Consider the following 21,952-nt stretch of genomic DNA (forward strand, 5'->3'; position numbering starts at 1 on the left):
CCAGAGCCAGGTTTTTCTTTCTTTCCAGGGATTTATTACATCCAAACAAGGCCGCGGCCTGGTGGAAGTTCAGAGCTCCTGAGCCTCTTGAAAATGGGATGGGGCTGTTTCATCCCTCCCTGCCTCTTTGGGAAGCATTACCTGGACCCTGTCTGGTGCACTGATCTAATCTGCATTGATTAGTTCTCAGCCAGAGCCAGGTTTTTCTTTCTTTCCAGGGATTTATTACATCCAAACAAGGCCGCGGCCTGGTGGAAGTTCAGAACTCCTGAGCCTCTTGAAAATGGGATGGGGCTGTTTTATCCCTCCCTATGCCTTTGGGAAGCAGGACCTGGATCCTGTCTGGTGCACTGATCTAATCTGCATTGATTAGTTCCCAGCCAGAGCCGGGTTTTTCTTTCTTTCCAGGGATTTGTCACATCCAAACAAGGCCGTGGCCTAGTGCAAGTTAGGAGGTTCTGAGCCTCTTGAAAATGTGATGGGGCTGTTTCATCCCTCCCTGTCTCTTCAGGAAGCAGGACCTGGACCCTGTCTGGTGCACTGATCTAATCTGCATTGATTAGTTCTCAGCCAAAGCCAGGTTTTTCTTTCTTTCCAGGGATTTGTCACTTCCAAACAAGGCCGCGGCCTAGTGGAAGTGGCCGCATTTGTGTCCTCAGAATCCCTGAGTCTTTTCAAAATGTGATGGGGCTGTTTTATCCCTGCCTGCCTCTTAGGAAGCAGGACCTGGACCCTGTTTGGTGCACTGATTCTAACCAATGCAGATTATTTCTCAGCCAAAGCCAAGTTTTTCTTTCTTTTGAGGTATTTATTGCATCCAAACAAGGCCACGGCCTAGCAGAAGTTAGAAGGTCCTGAACATCTTGAAAATGGGCTGGGGCTGTTTCATCCCTCCCTATGTCTTTGGGAAGCAGGACCTGGATCCTGCCTGGTGCACTGATCTAATCTGCATTGATTAGTTCTCAGCAAAGCCGGGTTTTTCTTTCTTTTGAGGGATTTATTGCATCCAAACAAGGTCGTGGCCTGATGGGAGTGGCCACGTTTGTGTCCTCAGAGTTCCTGAACCTCTTGAAAATGGGCTGGGGATGTTTCATTCCTCACTGTGTGTTCAGGAAGCAGGACCTGGATCCTGTCTGGCATGCTGATTCTTATCAATGCAGATTAGTTCTCCGCCAAAGCCGAGTTTTTCTTTCTTTTGAGAGATTTATCACATCCAAACAAGGCCGCGGCCTAGCTGAAGTGGCTTCATTTGGGTCCTCATAACTTCTGAACGTCTTAAAAATGGGAACAGGCTGTTTTATCGTTCCCTGTGTCTTCAGGAAGGCTGGAAGCAGGACCTGGCTCCTGTCTGGCAGCTTTGGATAATCACCTCCTGCACAGGGGTGAGGTTTCACCCCAATGCTCCCATTCATTCTCCCGGCCTTCAGATTGCGTTGAGCAGGCCCGATGGCATCAGGTTGTTTATTTTTCCTGGAGTGCTTGGCTCCATCCCGGCTCGATGGGATCCAACCGGCTCTTCCACGGATCACCTCTTTGAGAGGCGCCCGCTGGGCTCTGCGGGAAGCTAAGCCCGGAGTCGAGTTCATTTAAGGATTAAGTGTTTGCAAAATTCCTGTAATTGCCCGGCCAGACCAAAGCCAGGGAATTAAACCAGGATAACACAACCCTCCCGTGGATATTTGAAGCCCTGATAGCATCAGGACCCAGGGAACGCCACAGTTTGTGGTTGGAAGAGCCATTAAGGAGATTTTCCTGCTTTTCCAGTTGCCAACCTCTCTCTTTGAAGCCAGGAGCCCCCTGTTTGGCCAAGAAAAGTCCTGTCTTTGGGAAATCTCCTGGCCAAAGGTCTGAGTTGCTCCCTGGATTTTCTTTAAGTGGAATTTTTTTTTTAATTGGTATTTTTTTAACTGAATTTTTTTTAATTGAATTGTCTCACCTCTGAATTTGATGTTTGTGGTTATTCTGTAGGACATGCTGTTAAATAATTCTGGGAAACAAAACCGGGTGGGAAGTGGGTTGGGAGCGTGGCTGGTGCTGTTTTTTCCTCTCTTTAAGTTATCCAAGGAAAGTGTGGCTTCCTTAGGATGTAGAAATCCAGGGGAAAAAACCCATGGAATAATTTGGGTTGGAAAAAGAATCTTCAAGACCATCTCATCCCATTCCATGGTCAGGGACACCTTCCACTATCCCAGGTTGCTCCAACCTGGCCTTGGACACTTCCAGGGATGGGACAGCCACGGTTTCTCTGGGAATTCCTCCAAAACCAGATTTCTTCCAACTCTTTATCCTCCTCCTTTTTCCCACTCATCCCCGCTTAATTCCCGCGGCTAAACTGGAATTAAAATTCTGGAAACAGCTCAAACTCCGCCGTGGAGAGCACAACCCCTGTGGAATCGGGGAATTACGCATTTTTTGCATAATAAAAAACTCAAGATCCACTCGCTGACGCCACCGTGGGTGTTGATAAAAGCTCAGTTTTCCTCGGGGGGGATTCCATCTGTGGATTCAGTTTTCCCTCGGAAATTCCGTGGGGAATGGCACTCGGCAGCCACCAGGGCCTGAAGTAACGTCACAAAAATGAATAAAATCGTCTTCCCTTGGGTGGCCAAGCACTTTCTGACCTCTCTCGATTCCGGTTCTGCTCTGTAAATATTACAGAATATTATTTTTATTATTATTATTCTATTTTTTTTTTAGCAGTTGAATTCCAACAGGATGAGGATGTGAAGTGGTTCCAGGCCAAAATCCCTTTCAGGGCTGTGGATTTAGGCATCCACCAGGATCAGGAAATTTATTTATCAGGAGTTATCAGGGAAAAAACTCACAAGCTTGGTTTCCAGAAAAATATTTCCAGGCTTTTGAGGAAAAATCCTCGTCTCCAAAAAAATAGATTGCATCTGTGAGAAGGATTTTTATTGCCTTCATTATAATCATTACAGGAATGTTTTGGAAGCGATTCCAACCCTTTCCTTGATCCACCAAGCCTGAGTTGCACTGGGAAAACTCGTTCCACCAGTTGAGATTTGCCAAGTGGAGGAATCTCCACATTCCCTGCGCCGCTCACATCAAAAAATTCGCCCGTTTTTCCCTGTTTTGTGGTTTTTCCTATTAATCCGTGATTTCTGGTGGGGCTCCTGTGGGAAGAAATTTTAAATTCCTCGCTGGGAATGGCTCTTTTTTGGGATCTCCCTGCCCCAAATCCGTGCTGGGTGCCTGGGATTTGATAGCAGGGCTGGCACAGCGAATTTATCTTCCCTGGCGATCGGGTGTGAAACGCCCGGAGCGATCGGAATTAATGGATGGGGTGGGATGGGATGGAATTAATGGGATGGGATGAAGGTCAGGAGGATTCAGGTGCAGACTCAGCTCTTGCTTGAGTGTTTTAGGCCACGCTCAAGTGGGCTGACACCGTGACCCTGAATTTCGAGGCGCTGATGGAAATTCAGCTCCGGGCTTTGATTTGTCGCCGTCGCTGCTTCTGCAATTCCAAACTTTGGGATTGAGAGAGGAATTTTGGGCAGTTCTTTGCGATTTGGAGCAGGGTTTTTTTTAGCGTTCTCTGGAACGCTAAAAAAAAAATTTTTGTTTTTTTAGCCTCTGCTGGAATTCCCACCTGGAATTCCCGCATCCAGATCTGAGGTCCAGCGTCAGGAGGGCGTGGAGCTGCTGGAGCAGATGCAGAGGAGGTCATGGGGATGGAGAAAGGCTGGGAGAGCTGGGAATGTCCAGCCTGGAGAAGGAAAGGATCCAAGGAAACCTTGGAGCTCCTTCCAGAGCCTTAAAGGGCTCCAGGAGAGCTGGAGAGGGATTTGGGACAAGGGATGGAGGGACAGGACACAGGGAATGGCTTCCCACTGCCAGAGGGATAGCTGGGATATCAGGAATGAATTCTTTGTGAGAGTGGAAATTCCACTGGAATGGAATTCCCAGAGAATCTGTGGCTGCCCCTGAATCCCTGGAAATGTCCAAGGCCACAACAAAAACCCCGCAAAAGATCCTGTTCTTTTTTTGCGGGATTTTTTTCCGGGATTTTTGCAGGATTTTTGAGGAGTTTAAATCAAGACATTTTCCCAAGCAACGCTCTCCCATCTTCAGCCCAGCTGACAAATCCCAAATTCCCTGACAAATCCCTGTAATTAGCCGCGAGCAGCTGACTGGGAGCCGGACAAAAACCCTGCTAAATTTGCCTCCTTCTGTGCCGTTATTTCGAGTTGTTCATCCCGAAGGACCGTCCTTCACCCCGGAAGCTCGAGGAGCCAAAAAAATTCCACGCTCCTGGAAGAAGCAGGATCAGCACTCGGCAATTTCCTGGCTTTTTATCCCGGCTCTCCGTCCTCGGGATCCAAATCTCTCCCTGTTTGTTGCTCCTGAGCGCTGCAGGATGAATTTCCTGGAGGGATTTGAGTGCGAGGAGCCGAATTCTCCTGGGAAAAGAGCAGATTCCTGTTTATCCCACCCGCTCTGTTCCCACTGGGAATTACGAGGTGCCGCAATGACCTGTTTGCGCGCCCAGAGCCGCGGCTCGGTGTTGGATTTTATGGGATTAGGGATTGGCCCTCATCTCGTTTTTATGGATAACTGGGATGAGGTTCTGTCATCACCACCCCCTCCTTTCCGTGTGGATGAAGAGAGGGATATGGAATCATGGAATTTGGGTTGGAAGGGACGTAAAAAAATCATGGAATTCCAACTCTTAATCTTCCACTATCCCAGGTTGCTCCAAACTCGCCATGGACAATTCCAGGGATTCTCTGGGAATTCCATCCCAGCCCCTCAAAGGGAAGAATTCCTCCCCAGTATCCCATTTTTCCCTGCCCTCTGGCAGTGGGAAGCCATTCCCAGTGTCCTGTCCCTCCATCCCTTGTCCCAAATCCCTCTCCAGCTCTCCTGGAGCCCCTTCAGGCACTGGAAGGGTCTCCAAGGTTTCCCTGGATCCTTCCCTTCTCCAGGATGAGAAGGAATCCCATCCCATTCCACCCCATCCTATCCCAGCCTTTTTTCCCCTCAGTCTTTTAGGAATGACCAAAAAGGAGAAAATTCCAGGTATTTTCCTTCCCCTTCCCTTTGAGGCTTCTCCTTTTATTTTTTTTTCCCCATCTGTTTTTTGTGTTTCCTGATAAATTTCCATCCTGATTTTCCTGATAAATTTCCATCCTGATTTTCCTGCTCGTTCCCTTTTCCTTGGGATTCCTCTCCTCATCCCCAAAACCTCCGTTTGGGAACTGTCAAAACCCAGCGTAAAATTCCCCATTTTGGCAAATTAATGCAGGGAATTTGGATTCCAGGGAAAAAAAAAAAATGGGATCAGGGGCTTCCAAACCCTCTGGTGGTCTCTGAACGGCTTTGCGGAATTCCCGCCTCTCCAGCGCCTCCCGTTTGGATTCTCTTAAATCATTAAAAAGAAATAAAAAGTTAAAAATTAAATAAAATAGAGAGAAGAGCGCAGGCTCTCCGCATTGCTGCCAAGTAGGTCAGGCTTTTCCCGGTTGGATGGTTTGGGAAGCAGAGACGTTATTCCGAGTGACTTTTCCCAATTTTATTTTTTTTTTTTTTTACGAGTTGAAGACAAGTTGGAACCACAAAAGCAAGTGTTGCTCCAAGACCGGAATTTCAGGGATGGTAAATTAACCATCCCAATTAATTCAGGGCCAGATTAAAATAAATATTGGTGAAATCCAGGAAAATAAGTGAGGCATTCCTGAGGATTTTCCGTAGGGGAAAAGCTGCAGGATTGGGGACAACACGGCCTGAAAGAAGGGAAGAGGAAAATGGGACAGAGATCCCTCTGGGAATTTTAGGCTGTGGAAAATGTCACTCCAAACTTTTCCCAGAGGAAAAGCTGGAATGGTTGAGTTGCTGCTGTTGGATTTGGGTTTTTGGGTTTTTTTTTCCCAGAAATAGAGCAAGAAAGGAATGTCTGGACATGGAATCTCCAGGGTATGGAATATCTGGAATATCCAAGCTCTGTTGGATGAGGTTGGGAATGTCCAGCCTGGAGAAGGGGAGAGACCTTGGAGCTCCTTCCGGTGCCTGAAGGGGCTCCAGGAGAGCCGGAGAGGGATTTGGGATTTGGGATTTGGGATTTGGGATTTGGGAAAAAAGTGACGCATTCCTGGTTTTTCCATGGGAGGAAAGCTGCAGGATTGGGACAACACGGCCTGAAAGAAGGGAAGAGGAAAATGGGACAGAGATCCCTCTGGGAATTTTAGGCTGTGGAAAATGTCACTCCAAACTTTTCCCAGAGGAAAAGCTGGAATGGTTGAGCTGCTGCTCTTGGATTGGGGTTGTTTTTTGCCCAGAAATAAACAAGGAAGGAATGTCTGGATATGGAATCTCCAGGGTATGGAATATCTGGAATATCCAAGCTCTGTTGGATGAGGTTGGGAATGTCCAGCCTGGAGAAGGGAAGGGACCTTGGAGCTCCTTCCGGTGCCTGAAGGGGCTCCAGGAGAGCCGGAGAGGGATTTGGGATTTGGGATTTGGGATTTGGGAAAAAAGTGACGCATTCCTGGTTTTTCCATGAGGGAAAAGCTGCAGGATTGGGACAACACGGCCTGAAAGAAGGGAAGAGAAAAAATGGGACAGAGATCCCTCTGGGAATTTTAGGCTGTGGAAAATGTCACTCCAAACTTTTCCCAGAGGAAAAGCGGGAATGGCTGAGCTGCTGCTCTTGGATTTGGGTTTTTGGGGTTTTTTTTCCCAGAAATAGAGCATAAGAATGATGGAATGTTCTGGAATCTTGGAATCTCCAGGGTTGATGGTTGATAAGTCCTGGAATGATCCGAGCTCTGTCGGATGAGGTTGGGAATGTCCAACCTGGAGAAGGGAAGGGACCTTGGAGCTCCTTCCGGTGCCTGAAGGGGCTCCAGGAGAGCCGGAGAGGGATTTGGGATGGAGGGACAGGGAATGGTTTCCCACTGGGAAAGGGGAGATTTGGGATAAGGGACGTTGGGAAGGAATTCTTGCCTGGAATGGAATTCCCAGAGAATCTGTGGCTGCTCCATCCCTGGAAGTGTCCAAGGCCAGGTCGGGCAGGGCTTGGAGCAATCTGGGATCTTGGAAGTTGTCCCTGCCCTTGGGAACAATTGGATCTCCAAGGTCCCTTCCCACCCAGACCATTCCATGGTTCTGTGACCAAACGGAATCCGGGAGACCGGATTAATCAACTGCTTAATTAATTTATTAATTGCTCTGCTTTCCAGAGGAATTATTCTGGAATTGTGCGTGGATAATCATGGAATGGTTTGGGTGGGAATGAACCTGGAAGCCCATCCAGTTCCACACCTCCCACCATCCCAGGTCGCTGCAATCCAAATCCAGCCTGGCCTTGGACAATTCCAGGGATCCAGGGGCAGCCACAACTTTCCTGGGAATTCCATTCCATCACCCCCTCTACCCCCAAACCCATTTTCCTTTTATCTCCTCAGAATCTCCAATTTTTGTAGCATAAATCCATAATTCTCGTATCAAATCCAGGCCCGCATCGACTCCCTGGAATTTCTCTGCCTGGAAGGAATAATAAAATAAAAATAAAAAATAAAAAAAAAACAAACAAAAAACAAAAAAAAAAAAAAAAAAAAAAAAAAAAAAAAAAAAAAAAAAAAAAAAAAAAAAAAAAAAAAAACCAAAAAAAAACCCAAAAAACTCTTTCAGGAAATAATTCATTTATGCCGTGGCTCCTTCCAGCCAGGAAAATCCTTAAACTCCCAATCCCTCCCCTGCCGTAATTTTAATTTCTTGTTAAACCTCTCCGGATAAAATTGTCGCTCCGGAAAATTTTTTAGGCGGAAAAATCGGGAAGGAGAAGAGTACGGAGCGTTAAAAATGGATTGCACGGTGTCACTTTTGGACTCCTTGCCTGAGCAATATTAAATATTCAGGATTTGAATCCCAGATTTGATCTTGATTCCTCCACGGCTCTGAGGCTTTCCAGGTCTTTTCCAAGCTGCTTTTTCCTGGGATTTGAATCCCAGATTTTCTCCACAGCTCTGAGGCTTTCCAGGTCTTTTCCAAGCTGCTTTTTCCTGGGATTTGAATCCCAGATTTTCTCCACGGCTCTGAGGCTTTCCAGGTCTTTCCCAAACTGCTTTTTCCTGGGATTTGAATCCCAGATTTTCTCCACGGCTCTGAGGCTTTCCAAGTCTTTTCCAAGCTGCTTTTTCCTGGGATTTGAATCCCAGATTTTCTCCAAGCTCTGAGGCTTTCCAGTCTTTCCAAGCTGCTTTTTCCTGGGATTTGAATCCCAGATTTTCTCCACAGCTCTGAGGCTTTCCAGGTCTTTTCCAAACTGCTTTTTCCTGGGATTTGAATCCCAAATTTGATCTTGATTTCTCCATGGCTCTGAGGCTTTCCAAGTCTTTTCCAAGCTGCTTTTTCCTGGGATTTGAATCCCAGATTTTCTCCACAGCTCTGAGGCTTTCCAGGTCTTTTCCAAGCTGCTTTTTCCTGGGATTTGAATCCCAGATTTTCTCCACGGCTCTGAGGCTTTCCAGGTCTTTTCCAAGCTGCTTTTTCCTGGGATTTGAATCCCAGATTTTCTCCACAGCTCTGAGGCTTTCCAGGTCTTTTCCAAGCTGCTTTTTCCTGGGATTTGAATCCCAGATTTGATCTTGATTTCTCCACGGCTCTGAGGTTTTCCAAGTCTTTTCCAAGCTGCTTTTTTCCTGGGGAAAACGGGATTTTACCTTTTGAGGAGTTCACCTTGTGGCTTGGCAGGGGAACCTCTATTTATGTCAGGGGTTTTTTTTTCCCAATTTTTTAAATTTTTGAGCCTTTTCTCCATCACCTTCCCTTATTTCTCTGCTGCAGCTGCGAGTTCAGAACCAAAGCGCAGCGAGGTCAAAATTCCCTTTTTTTTTTTTTTTTCCCCCCTTTTATTTTTATTTTTTTTACCTGAAAAAAAAGGTGATTGAGGCCGCCGTCTGTCTAAAACATCATGATTGAATACTCATGGTTGAGGTGGGAAGATGGGAAACTTTCCGGGAGGGATTAAAAAAAAAAAGGGAATAAAATGAAAACTCAAATAACACCACCAAAAAAAAAAAAAAAAAAAAAAAAAAAAAATAAAGTCTAAAAAATTTAACAATCTTTTAACAAATAAAAAGGCGGAAAAAACATAAACTTCTCTGTTTGCAAATGCCGGGAGGCGCATGCCCGTCCCCACACGGCTCCGGAGGGGAGGGATCTGTGCCAGGGCCCTCTGGAGGCTCCGTTCTCCTCGGGAAGGGCAGCGGACCTCCCGGCGGATTTTGATCGGCCAATTCCGTCCCTTCGGGGCCCGAGCGATGGTGGGAATGATGGCTTTGAAGGAAGGATGGGATCTCTCCGTGGAAGGAGGTGGGAGTTGCGCCGTTGTTTTTTGGAGGATTTTGGGATTTTTTTTGGTGGATTTTGGGATTTGTTTTGGTGGATTTTGGATTTGCTTTTGTGATTTGGGATTTTTGTTGGTGGATTTGGGATTTTTTGCAGATTTTGGGTTTTTTTGGGATTTGAATAGATTTTTTTGGTGGGATTTTGGGTTTTTGGCAGATTTGGATTTTTTGGTTGGATTTGGGATTTTTTTTGGGGATTTTGGGTTTTTGGGGTTGGGGATTTTGGGATTTTTTTGGGATTTTGGGATTTTTTTTGGTTGGGTTTGGATTTTTTTTGGTGGATTGGATTTTTTGGAGGATTTTGGGATTTTTTTTGGTGGATTTTGGGATTTTTTTAGGTGGATTTTGGGATTTTTTTAGGTGGATTTTGGGGTTTGTTTTTGGTGGATTTTGGGGTTTTTTGGGCAGATTTGGGATTTTTTTTGGGTGGATTTTGGGATTTTTTTTGGTGGATTTTGGGATTTGTTTTGGTGGATTTTGGGGGTTTTTTGGTGGATTTTGGGGTTTTTTTTGGGATTGGATTTTTTTGGTGGATTTTGGTTTTTTGGTGGATTTTGGGATTTTTTTGGTGGATTTTGGGGTTTTTTTGGTGGATTTTGGGATTTTTTTGGGTGGATTTTGGGATTTTTTTTGGTGGATTTTGGGGTTTTTTTGGTGGATTTTGGGTTTTTTTGGTGGATTTTGGGATTTTTTTGGTGGATTTTGGGATTTTTTGGTGGATTTGGGTTTTTTTTGGTGGATTTTGGGATTTTTTTTGGTGGATTTTGGGGTTTTTTTGGAGGATTTTTGGGGATTTGTTTTTTGGGGATTTTGGGGTTTTTTTGGTGGATTTGGGTTTTTTGTGGATTTGGGATTTTTTTGGTGGATTTTGGATTTTTTTGGTGGATTTTGGGATTTTTTTGGTGGATTTGGGGTTTTTTTGGTGGATTTTGGGTTTTTTTTGGTGGATTTTGGGATTTTTTTGGGGATTTTGGGGTTTTTTGGGGGTTTTTTTTGGTGGATTTTTTTGGGGATTTTTGGGGATTGGGATTTTTTTGGTGGATTTTGGGAATTTTTTGGTGGATTTTGGGTTTTTTTGGTGGATTTTGGGATTTTTTTTGGGCGGATTTTGGGATTTTTTTGGTGGTTTTGGGATTTTTTTTTGGTGGATTTTGGGATTTTTTTTGGGGGATTTTTAAGGTTTTTTGGGATTTTGGGATTTTTTTGGGGTTTTGGTTTTTTAGTGGATTTTGGGATTTTTTTGGTGGATTTTGGGATTTTTTTTTGCTGGATTTTGGAATTTTTTTTGGTGTATTTTGAGGGTTTTTTTGGCGAATTTTGGGGGGTTTTTTTGGTGGATTTTGGGATTTTTTTGGGCGGATTTTGGGGGTTTTTTTGGCGGATTTTGGGATTTGTTTTGGTGGATTTTGGGATTTGTTTTGGTGGATTTTGGGATTTTTTTTGGTGGATTTTGGGATTTTTTTGGTGGATTTTGGGATTTTTTTGGGTGGATTTTGGGGTTTTTTTGGTGGATTTTGGGATTTGTTTTGGTGGATTTTGGGATTTTTTTTGGGTGGATTTTGGGGTTTTTTTTGGGCAGATTTGGGGTTTTTTTTGGCGGATTTTGGGATTTTTTTGGTGGATTTTGGGGTTTTTTTGGTGGATTTTGGGATTTGTTTTGGTGGATTTTGGGATTTTTGTTTGGGGGATTTGGGGGGTTTTTTTAGTGGATTTTGGGATTTGTTTTGGGGATTTTGGGGTTTTTTGGTGGATTTTGGGTTGTTTTGGTGGATTTTGGGTTTGTTTTTGGTGGATTTGGGGTTTTTTTGTGGATTTTGGGATTTTTTTGGTGGATTTTGGGATTTTTTTGGTGGATTTTGGGTTTTTTTTGGTGGATTTTGGGATTTGTTTTGGTGGTTTTGAGGGTTTTTTGGGGATTTTGGGATTTTTTTGGGGGATTTTGGGATTTGTTTTGGTGGATTTGGGATTTTTTTTGGGATTTGGGATTTGTTTTGGTGGATTTTGGGATTTTTTTGGGGCAGATTTGGGGGTTTTTTGGGTGGATTTTGGGGGTTTTTTTGGTGGATTTTGGGGTTTTTTGGGTGGATTTTTGGGATTTTTTTTGGTGGATTTTTGGGATTTTTTTGGTGGATTTTGGGATTTTTTTTGGTGGATTTTGGGGGTTTTTTTGGGTGGATTTTGGGATTTGTTTTGGTGGATTTTGGGATTTTTTTGGTGGATTTTGGGGTTTTTTTGGGCGGATTTTGGGATTTTTTTGGGCAGATTTGGGGGTTTTTTTGGTGGATTTTGGTATTTTTTTGGGTGGATTTTGGGGTTTTTTTGGTGGATTTTGGGATTTGTTTTGGCGGATTTTGGGATTTTTTTTGGTGGATTTTGGGATTTGTTTTGGCGGATTTTGGGGGTTTTTTTGGGTGGATTTTGGGATTTTTTTGGTGGATTTTGGGGTTTTTTTGGGTGGATTTTGGGATTTGTTTTGGTGGATTTTGGGATTTGTTTTGGTGGACTTTGGGGGTTTTTTGGTGGATTTTGGGGTTTTTTTTGGCGGATTTTGGGGGTTTTTTTGGTGGATTTTGGGATTTTTTTTTGGTGGATTTTGGGGTTTTTTTGGGTGGATTTTGGGGTTTTTTTGGTGGATTTTGGGGGTTTTTTTGGCAGATTTTGGGATTTTTTTTGGGTGGATTTTGGGTTTTTTTTGGTGGATTTTGGGGTTTTTTTTGGTGGATTTTGGGGTTTTTTTTGGCGGATTTTGGGATTTTTTTGGGTGGATTTTGGGGTTTTTTTTGGTGGATTTTGGGGTTTTGTTTTTTGGCGGATTTTGGGATTTTTTTTTTCCGTCTCGGGAGGAGAAAACTCGGGCGATAAAAGGCGGAAGGGTGGAATTGTTGAGCGGTTTGGGTTGGAAGGGGGGTAAAAAACTCATGGAATTCCACCTCCCTGCCACTTCCAACCTTCCGGAATCTCCGAGCCTCGTCCAGACCGGCCTTGGGATGAATTCCCTGGGAATCCCATTCCAGGCCCTCCCTGCTCTCCCAGGGGAGAATTCCCTCTCTAATTTCCCACTCCAACCCCTCTTTGTGCTCCTCGGTGCCGCTGGAATTCCCAAACTTCCCTCTCTGAAGCTGGAATGAGCCCCAGGGAGAGCGGGAATGACGGAAGGAGGGGACATCCAGGGTTTTCCACCTTTCCCTGGGCATGTGGAAAAGTTTGACAACTATTGGGCTTTCCATTCCTGAAATTCCTAAAATTCCTTCAGAGCGCAGTTTTCCTGCTTTTTTTGGTGCTGATTATCCATTTTCCATGTTTTTTCCCCCTCTGTGTTTTGGTTAGGATCACGGTTTGGGGGAAATTGGTGCTTTTAATGTCAAATATTCCCTAATTTTTAACGCTTCCCACCAAACCCTGGCTCCGGAACGCGCCCAGGACCGGTGGATTTTGGGAATGGTTGAGGATTCCTTCAGAGCGCAGTTTTCCTGCATTTTTTTTTGGTGTTGATTATCCATTTTCCATGTTTTTTTGGTTTTTTTCCCCTTCTGTGTTTTGGTTAGGATCACGGTTTGGGGGAAATTGGTGCTTTTAATGTCAAATATTCCCTAATTTTTAACGCTTCCCACCAAACCCTGGCTCCGGAACGCACCCAGGACGGGGGGGGCGGCGATTTTGGGAATGTTGAGATTCCATGGGCAAATTTCCTGGAAAAAGGGAGGCTTTATCCAAGCCCTTTTCCATGCGGAATGAGGCTGGAAAAGGGCTCGGAGGGAACACTGAAGGCTCTGTTCCCGTCCCGGCGGATGCGGTCAAGGGCCGCGATCCGTACGGAATTCTCCCGGAGGCGACGGGATCCTCTGGAAAAGGCTGCAGAAAACTCCCACAGGAGCTGCCCCCGAGTTCCTTCCATTGCTAAATCTGCTCTAATTTACCCTAATTTATGCTAATGAGGGGAGCCCTTCCTTGGCTTGGCTGTGTCACCGTCTGGAATGCCGTAATTGGGATTGGGAATGTTTTCCTGGTGAGCTGGGACCAAGGGAATGAGCTGGGGGAGAATTGTTTGTTTTATTTTATTTTATTTTATTTTATTTTATTTTATTTATTTTTTTTATTTTTGTGCTCTTAATTTGAAAATCAAAGGTTTTGGGGTTTTTTTTGTTGTTGTGCTCTAATCAAGAGTTTTTTGCCGCCGTAATTAAAAGCGCGGCGTTAATGGGGGAATGTAAATCCGCCGGGAAAATCCGGAGTCGGGAGAAACTTGGGAGAGCAAAGGGCTTTTTTTTGTCTATGGTAATTAGGGGTGTGGCGCTTAACGAATATTAATTAGCGCCACGGGGGTGGTTGGGGAGCCAGAAAAATGCGGCCTCCGCCCCTCATTCCCGGTGGGAGTTCTGGAGCTGCCGGATGAGCCGAGGGAGCAGGGAAACTTGGGAATGGAATGGAATGGAATCGTCCTCCTCCATGAAAAACAAACAAACAAACAAACAAATGGAATAAAACCCAAACAATTCCAATTTCGGGAGCGGGGTGAGACTTTCCGTGGGTTTGCCGGAGGAATTTAAATCCGCGGGAATTGCGGTTGTCGGTTTCGTCGGAATGGCAAATTTGGGATGGGAGAGCTGGAAAGGGAATTGGGATAAAGGATGGAGGGGCAGGACACCGGGAATGGCTTCCCACTGGGAAAAGGGTGGGAATATCCAAAATGGGGGCAGATGGTCAAATTTAGGTGATTTTTAAAAAAAAAATCGGATAATTTACAGCAAATAAATCACAGATTGGGCCGGGTTGGGCCAATCTCCTCCTTTAAAAACAAACAAACAAACAATGGGAATAAAACCCAAACAATTCCAATTTCGGGAGCCGGGTGCGACTTTCCGTGGGTTTGCCAAAGGAATTTAAATCCGCGGGAATTGCGGTTGTCGGTTTCGTCGGAATTTGGGCAAATTTGGGATGGTTTGTGGCTGGGAGAGCTGGAGAGGGAATTGGGATAAAGGATGGAGGGGCAGGACACAGGGAATGGCTTCCCACTGGGAAAGGGTGGGAATATCCAAAATGGGGGCAGACGGTCAAATTTAGGTGAATTTAAAAAAAAAAAAATCGGATAATTTACAGCAAATAAATCACAGATTGGGCTGGATTAGCCCAATCTCCTCCTTTAAAAACAAACAAACAAACAAACAATGGGAATAAAACCCAAACAATTCCAATTTCGGGAGCTGGGTGAGACTTTCCGTGGGTTTGCCAAAGGAATTTAAATCCGCGGGAATTGCGGTTGTCGGTTTTGTCGGAATGGCAAATTTGGGATGGTTTTGGGCTGGGAGAGCTGGAGAGGGAATTGGGATAAAGGATGGAGGGGCAGGACACCGGGAATGGCTTCCCACTGGGAAAGGGTGGGAATATCCAAAATGGGGGCAGACAGTCAAATTTAGGTGAATTTTTAAAAATTGGATAATTTACAGCAAATAAATCACAGATTGGGCCGGGTTGGCCCAATCTCCTCCTTTAAAAACAAACAAACAAACAATGGGAATAAAACCCAAACAATTCCAATTTCGGGAGCCGGGTGAGACTTTCCGTGGGTTTTCCAAAGGAATTTAAATCCGTGGTTCTGCCGGGAATTGCGGTTGTCGGTTTCGTCGGAATGGCAAATTTGGGATGGTTTTGGGCTGGGAGAGCTGGAAAGGGAATTGGGATAAAGGATGGAGGGGCAGAACACCGGGAATGGCTTCCCACTGGGAAAAGGGTGGGAATATCCAAAATGGGGGCAGACGGTCAAATTTAGGTGAATTTTTTAAAAAATCGATAATTTACAGCAAATAAATCAGGATTGGGCCAAGCTCGCCCAATCTCCTCCTTTAAAAACAAACAAACAAACAATGGGAATAAAACCCAAACAATTCCAATTTCAGGAGCCGGGTGAGACTTCCTGTGGGAGCTGGGTTTGGGATCCAAAGCTCAGGATTTGGGATCCAAACCCCGGATCCCTGGATTTCAGGAGGAAAAACCTCAGGTTCGGGATTGAAACCTCAGGTTTTGGGGTAAAAATTTCAGGTTTGGGGAAACTCAGTTGGATCAAAACTTCAGTTAGGACCAAAATCTCAGGATTAAAGGGTCAACCTGGATCCAGAATTCAGGGGGAAAACCTCAGGTTCGATATTGAAACCTCAGTTTTGGGTAAAAATTCAGGTTGGGTAAAACTCCAGGTTTAGGATCAAAACCTCAGTTTAGGATCAAAATCTCAGGATTGGGATCCAAACCCCGATCCCAGTTTCAGGAGGAAAAACTTCAGGTTCAGGATTTGAAACCTTGAGATTGGGTTAAAACCCAGGTTTAGGATCAAACCTCAGGTTTAGGAACAAAACTTCAGGATTTGGATCCAAACCCAGGATCCATGGATTTCAGAGGGAAAAACTCAGGTTGGGAATTTGAAACCTCAGGTTTGGGTAAAATTCAGGTTTGGGAAAAAACTCCAGGTTTGGGATCAAAAAATCAGGTTGGGATCCAAATCTCAGTTTAGGACCAACACTCGGATCCAGGATTTCAGCAGGGAAAACCTCAGTTCGGGATTGAAACTTCAGTTTTGGGGTAAAAAACTCCAGGTTTGTGGTTAAAGTCCAGGTTTCAGATCAAACTCAGTTTGGGACCAAAACCTCAGGTTTGAGACCCAAACCCAGAATTGGATCAACCTGGATCAGAATTTCACAGGGAAAACCTCAGGTTCAGGATTGAACCATCAGGTTTGGGTAAAAACTCCAGGTTTAGGATCAAACCTAAAGGTTTAGGATCAAAATTCAGGATGGATCAACTTACAGAGATAACACAGATGCTGGTTTCAGGGGAAAAACTTCAGGTTCGGATTGAAACCATCAGAATTTGGGCAAAAAACCCAGTTAGACCAAATTCAGGATTGGGATCCAAACCCTGGATCCAGGATTTCAGGGAAAATCCTCAGGTTCAGGATTGAAACTCGGGTTTGGGTAAACTCAGGTTGGGTGAAGAACTCCAGGTTTGGGATCAAAACCTCAGGTTTGGGATCAAAATCTCAGGATTTGGGATCCAAACCCTGGATCCCTGGATTTCAGGAGGAAAAAACCTCATGTTCAGAATTGAAACTCAGTTTTGGGGTAATTTAAATCAGTTTGGGGTAAAAAACTTCCAAGTTTAGGATCAAACTCAGGTTTGAGATCCAAATCTCAGGATTTGGGATCCAAACCCCGGATCCCAGAATTTCAGGAGGAAAAACCTCAGGTTCGGGATTGAAACCTTGAGTTTGGGGTAAAAACTCCAGGTTTAGGATCAAAACCTCAGGTTTGGGATCCAAACCCCAGATTTGGGATCCAAACCCCGGATCCCAGGATTTCAGGAGGAAAAACCTCAGGTTCAGGATTGAAACCTCAGGTTTGGGGTAAAAACTCCAGGTTTGGGGTAAAAACTCCAGGTTTAGGATCAAAACCTCAGGTTTAGGATCAAAACTTCAGGATTTGGGATCCAAACCCCAGATCCCAGGATTTCAGGAGGAAAAACTTCAGGTCGGGTTGAAACCTAGTTTGGGTAAAACTTCCAGTTTGGGGTAAAAACTCCAGGTTTAGGATCAAAACCTCAGGTTTAGGATCAAAATCTCAGGATTTGGGATCCAAACCCTGGATCCCAGGATTTCAGCAGGGAAAACCTCAGGTTCAGGATTGAAACCTCAGGTTTGGGGTAAAAACTCCAGGTTTAGGATCAAAACCTCAGGTTTAGGATCCAAACCCCAGAATTTGGGATCAAACCCTGGATCCCAGGATTTCAGGAGGGAAAACCTCAGGTTCAGGATTGAAACCTTGAGTTTGGGGTAAAAATTTCAGGTTTGGGGTAAAAACTCCAGGTTTAGGATCAAAACCTCAGGTTTAGGATCAAAATCTCAGGTTTGGGATCAAACCCTGGATCCCAGAATTTCAGCGGGGAAAACCTCAGGTTCAGGATTGAAACTTTGAGTTTGGGGTAAAAACTCCAGGTTTGGGGTAAAAACTCCAGGTTTAGGATCAAAACCTCAGGTTTAGGATCAAAACTTCAGGATTTGGGATCCAAACCCCGGATCCCAGGATTTCAGCGGGGAAAACCTCAGGTTCGGAATTGAAACCTCGGTTTTGGGGTAAAAACTCCAGGTTTGGGGTAAAAACTCCAGGTTTAGGATCAAAACTTCAGGATTTGGGATCCAAACCCTGGATCCCAGGATTTCAGGAGGAAAAACCTCAGGTTCAGGATTGAAACCTCAGTTTTGGGGTAAAAACTCCAGGTTTGGGGTAAAAACTCCAGGTTTAGGATCAAAACCTCAGGTTTGGGATCAAACCCCGGATCCCAGGATTTCAGCAGGGAAAACCTCAGGTTCGGAATTGAAACCTCAGTTTTGGGGTAAAAATTTCAGGTTTGGGGTAAAAACTCCAGGTTTAGGATCAAAACCTCAGGTTTGGGATCCAAATCTCAGGTTTGGGATCAAACCCTGGATCCCAGGATTTCAGGAGGAAAAAATTCAGGTTCGGGATTGAAACCTCAGATTTGGGGTAAAAACTCCAGGTTTGGGGTAAAAACTCCAGGTTTAGGATCAAAACTTCAGGTTTAGGATCAAAATCTCAGGATTTGGGATCAAACCCTGGATCCCAGGATTTCAGGAGGAAAAACCTCAGGTTCAGGATTGAAACCTCAGGTTTGGGGTAAAAACTCCAGGTTTAGGATCAAAACCTCAGGTTTGGGATCAAAACTTCAGGTTTGGGATCCAAACCCCAGATCCCTGGATTTCAGGAGGAAAAACCTCAGGTTCAGGATTGAAACCTCGGTTTTGGGGTAAAAACTCCAGGTTTGGGGTAAAAACTCCAGGTTTGGGGTAAAAACTCCAGGTTTAGGATCAAAACCTCAGGATTTGGGATCCAAACCCCGGATCCCAGGATTTCAGCAGGGAAAACCTCAGGTTTGGGGGTTGATCCAGATCCGGGTGGGAATTTCAACGGGATCAAAAATTCCATGCTTGAAATAAAACTTCATCAAATCGTGGAAATCTCACGGAAATTTCACGGAATAACTTCAAACCCCTGGTTTGGGTTGGGAGGGGAAAATCCCGATCCCAGGTTGCTCCAAGCTGGCCTTGGACAATTCCAGGGATAGGGCGGCCACGGAATTCTCTGGGAATTCCATCCCAGCCCCTCGCGACGCTCCCAGGGAAAAATTCCTTCCCCAAATCCCGTCTTTCCCGGTGTCCTGTCCCTCCATTCCATGTCCAGATTCCCTCTCCAGCTCTCCTGGAAGGGGCTCTGAGGTTTCCCTGGATCCTTCCCTTCTCCAGGCTGGACATTCCCAGCTTTTCTCCAACCCTTGGAGCAATTCCATGCCTTCCTCTGGATCTTCTCCAACATCTCCACATCCCTCTCCTTTTACACCTCGGAATTCCAGGCGGGAATTCCAGCAGAGGGGCAGAATTTCCCCCTTTTTCCCCGGCTCCGAAACGTTTTCCATCCCCATTTCATCCACGGGAGAAACGGGATTGGGAAAAAAAAACGGGATTGGGATCGGGATCTCCCCACCCCCTCTCTGCTTTCCAAGTATTTCCCTGCCTGACTCAGCTAATTAAATATCCAGGATTTATGGTAATTAATTAATTCCGGACCCGCCCTGGAATTGCGCAGGTGCCCGGAATGTCGTTCCCTGGGCTCTGGGAATTAATTTGGGAGGATTTCATTCCATGCCCGGGCTTGACACGGCGGAATTCCCGGCTTTTTCCTGGAATGCTGAAGCAGAGGGAAAAGGGAAGGAGGGATTTGCGTGCGGTTTCCTGAGGAGGATGTGGAAAATCAGGGAATAAAGAGCTGGAAGTTTAGCAGGGATGAGAGTTCCCGTGATCCAAAGGGAATTGTTTCCTTGGGAGAACCGGAGAATTATTAATGAATTCCGGGAATTATTCCAGGAGAGCTGGAAAGGGATTTTGGTGAAGGGATGGAGGGACGGGACACAGGGAAATTTGGGATATTGGGAAGGAATTTTTCCCTGGGAGGGCGTTGAGGGGCTGGGATGGAATTCCCAGGGAATTCCGTGGCTGAGCCATCCCTGGAATTGTGCAAGGCCAGGCCTGGAGAAACCTGGGATAATGGGAGGTGTCCTTTCCCATGGAAAAGGGCGGGATTGGATCATTTTCCAAAGTCTCTCCCAACCCAAACCATTCCATGATTCCCTGAATTTCATCCCCTGGCTGCAGATTTTCATAAATATCCCAAAAATGATGATTCTGGCTGGAAAAAAAAAAAAAAATCGGGGAAGTATCCATGAAATGTGAGGAAACAAGGAAGGGATTCCTTCCCAGGAATTCTTTGCCAAGGGCTGGAAAAATCCCGCAGGGAAAATGCCACAGGGAATTATTTCCAGCGGAGGGGGAAATCTGGGATTTGGAATGTCAAAGTTCAGGATTTTTGCCGGGAAAATCCTTAGGGAATGGAGCTGCCATCCCGGTTTCCTTCTCCACCACGCGATTCCTTGTCTTCATTCCAAATTCCCGCTTTTTCCCTATTTCCTTATTTGTCCAGGAATTTTCCTTGCTTAAAATCCTTTATTCCTTGCCTTGTATCCAAAAAAAAAATGGATTTGGGATAATGCAGGATCTCTTTAGGGACTTTTAAAAGTCATTTTGGCTTCAGATTCCAGGTGGGAATTCCAGGTGGGAATTCCAGGTGGGAATTCCAGGTGGGAATTCCAGGTGGGATATTCCAGGTGGGAATTCCAGGTGGGAATTCCAGGTGGGGATTCCAGGTGGGAATTCCATGTGGGATATTCCAGGTGGGAATTCCAGGTGGGAATTCCAGGTGGGATATTCCAGGTGGGAATTCCAGGTGGGATATTCCAGGTGGGAATTCCAGGTGGGAATTCCAGGTGGGAATTCCAGGTGGGAATTCCAGGTGGGAATTCCAAGTGGGAATTCCAAGTGGGAATTCCAGGTGAGGATTCCAAGTGGGGATTCCAGGTGGGGATTCCAGGTGGGATATTCCAGGTGGGAATTCCAGGTGGGAATTCCAGGTGGGATATTCCAGGTGGGAATTCCAGGTGGGATATTCCAGGTGGGAATTCCAGGTGGGAATTCCACGCTCGCCCACGTCACAGCCCTTGCTGTTGGGATTTGGGATTCTCCTGATAAAATACTGGAATTTAGCGGGTCCATGGAAATTCCAACGATTTTCCAGCTTGTCTTCCCATCATTCCAGCAGCAAAGTGGGATTGGTGTCGGATCCGTCTCGGATGTGCATCCCTTGGGATGCAACCTGAGGAAAAACCGGGAAGGGAGGTGCAGGAGGAGCTTGGGAATGACTCGGGAAAAGCCGGAATGGGTGGAGGGAAAGGGGAGCTCCAACCCTTCCATTCCATTCCATGTGCTCCGAGATCCCGATAAAAACTCCGGAATGTTCTCCACATGGATCCAGATTATCCCTGGAAAACCAAACAAAAAAACCAGGAATTCTTCCACAGATTGTCCAGCTCCTTATCCCGAGCTAAAAAAAAAAAAACCCCTTGGGATCGTTTCTCCCATTTTTTGGGAATGTCGGGAAGAGTTTAGGATCAAAATCTCAAATTTCAGGAACAAATTTAAGATTTAGGATCAAAACCTCAGGTTTGGCATCCAATTTCAAGTTTGGGATCAAAACCTCAGGTTTGGGATCCAAATTTAAGATTTAGGATCAAAACCTCGGATTTTAGGATCAAAACCTCAGGATTTGGATCCAAACGGCAGGTTTAGGATCAAAACCTCAGACTTACACTCAAAACCACAAATTTCCGGAGCAAATCCTAAAATTTCAGGAGGAAAACCTCAGGTTTGGGATCAAAACCTCAGGTTTGGGATCCAAACTAAAGATTTAGGAGCAAAACCTCTGATTTTAGGATCAAAACCTCAGGATTAGGATCCGAACCTCAGGTTTAGGGTCAAAACCTCGGGTTTGGGATCAGAACCTCAGGATTAGGATGCAAACTGCAAGTTTAGGATCAGAACCTCAGGTTTAGGATCAAAATCTCAAATTCCAGGAGCAAATTTAAGATTTAGGATCAAAACCTCTGATTTTAGGATCCAAACCTCAGGTTTAGGATCAAAACCTCAGGTTTGGGATCCGAACCTCAGGATTAGGATCAAAATCTCAAATTTCAGGAACAAATTTAAGATTTAGGGTCAAAACCTCAAATTTCAGGAGCAAACTTGAGATTTAGGATCAAAACCTCAGGTTTGGCATCCAATTTCAAGTTTGGGATCAAAACCTCAGGTTTGGGATCCAAACTTAAGATTTAGGATCAAAACCTCGGATTTTAGGATCAAAACCTCAGGATTAGGATCCAAACAGCAAGTTTAGATCAAAATCTCAGACTTACGCTCAAAACCGCAAATTTCCGGAGCAAATCCTAAAATTTCAGGAGGAAAACCTCAGGTTTGGGATCAAAACCTCAGGTTTGGTATCAAAACCTCAGGTTTGGGATCCAAACTAAAGATTTAGGAGCAAAATCTCTGATTTTAGGATCAAAACCTCAGGTTTGGGATCAAAACCTCAAATTTCAGGAGCAAACTTAAGATTTAGGATCAAAACCTCAGGTTTAGC

General features: G+C 45.1%; 1 protein-coding gene across 1 annotated transcript in view; it reads left to right on the forward strand.

Moving 5' to 3' along the window:
• Positions 1–21,952, forward strand: part of ARHGAP39 (Rho GTPase activating protein 39) — a 190,484-nt gene that overhangs the window by 51,327 nt on the left and 117,205 nt on the right. The window lies entirely within an intron of this gene.

This window comes from Zonotrichia leucophrys, chromosome 2, assembly GCF_028769735.1.
Source record: "Zonotrichia leucophrys gambelii isolate GWCS_2022_RI chromosome 2, RI_Zleu_2.0, whole genome shotgun sequence".
Taxonomy (NCBI): Eukaryota; Metazoa; Chordata; class Aves; order Passeriformes; family Passerellidae; genus Zonotrichia; species Zonotrichia leucophrys.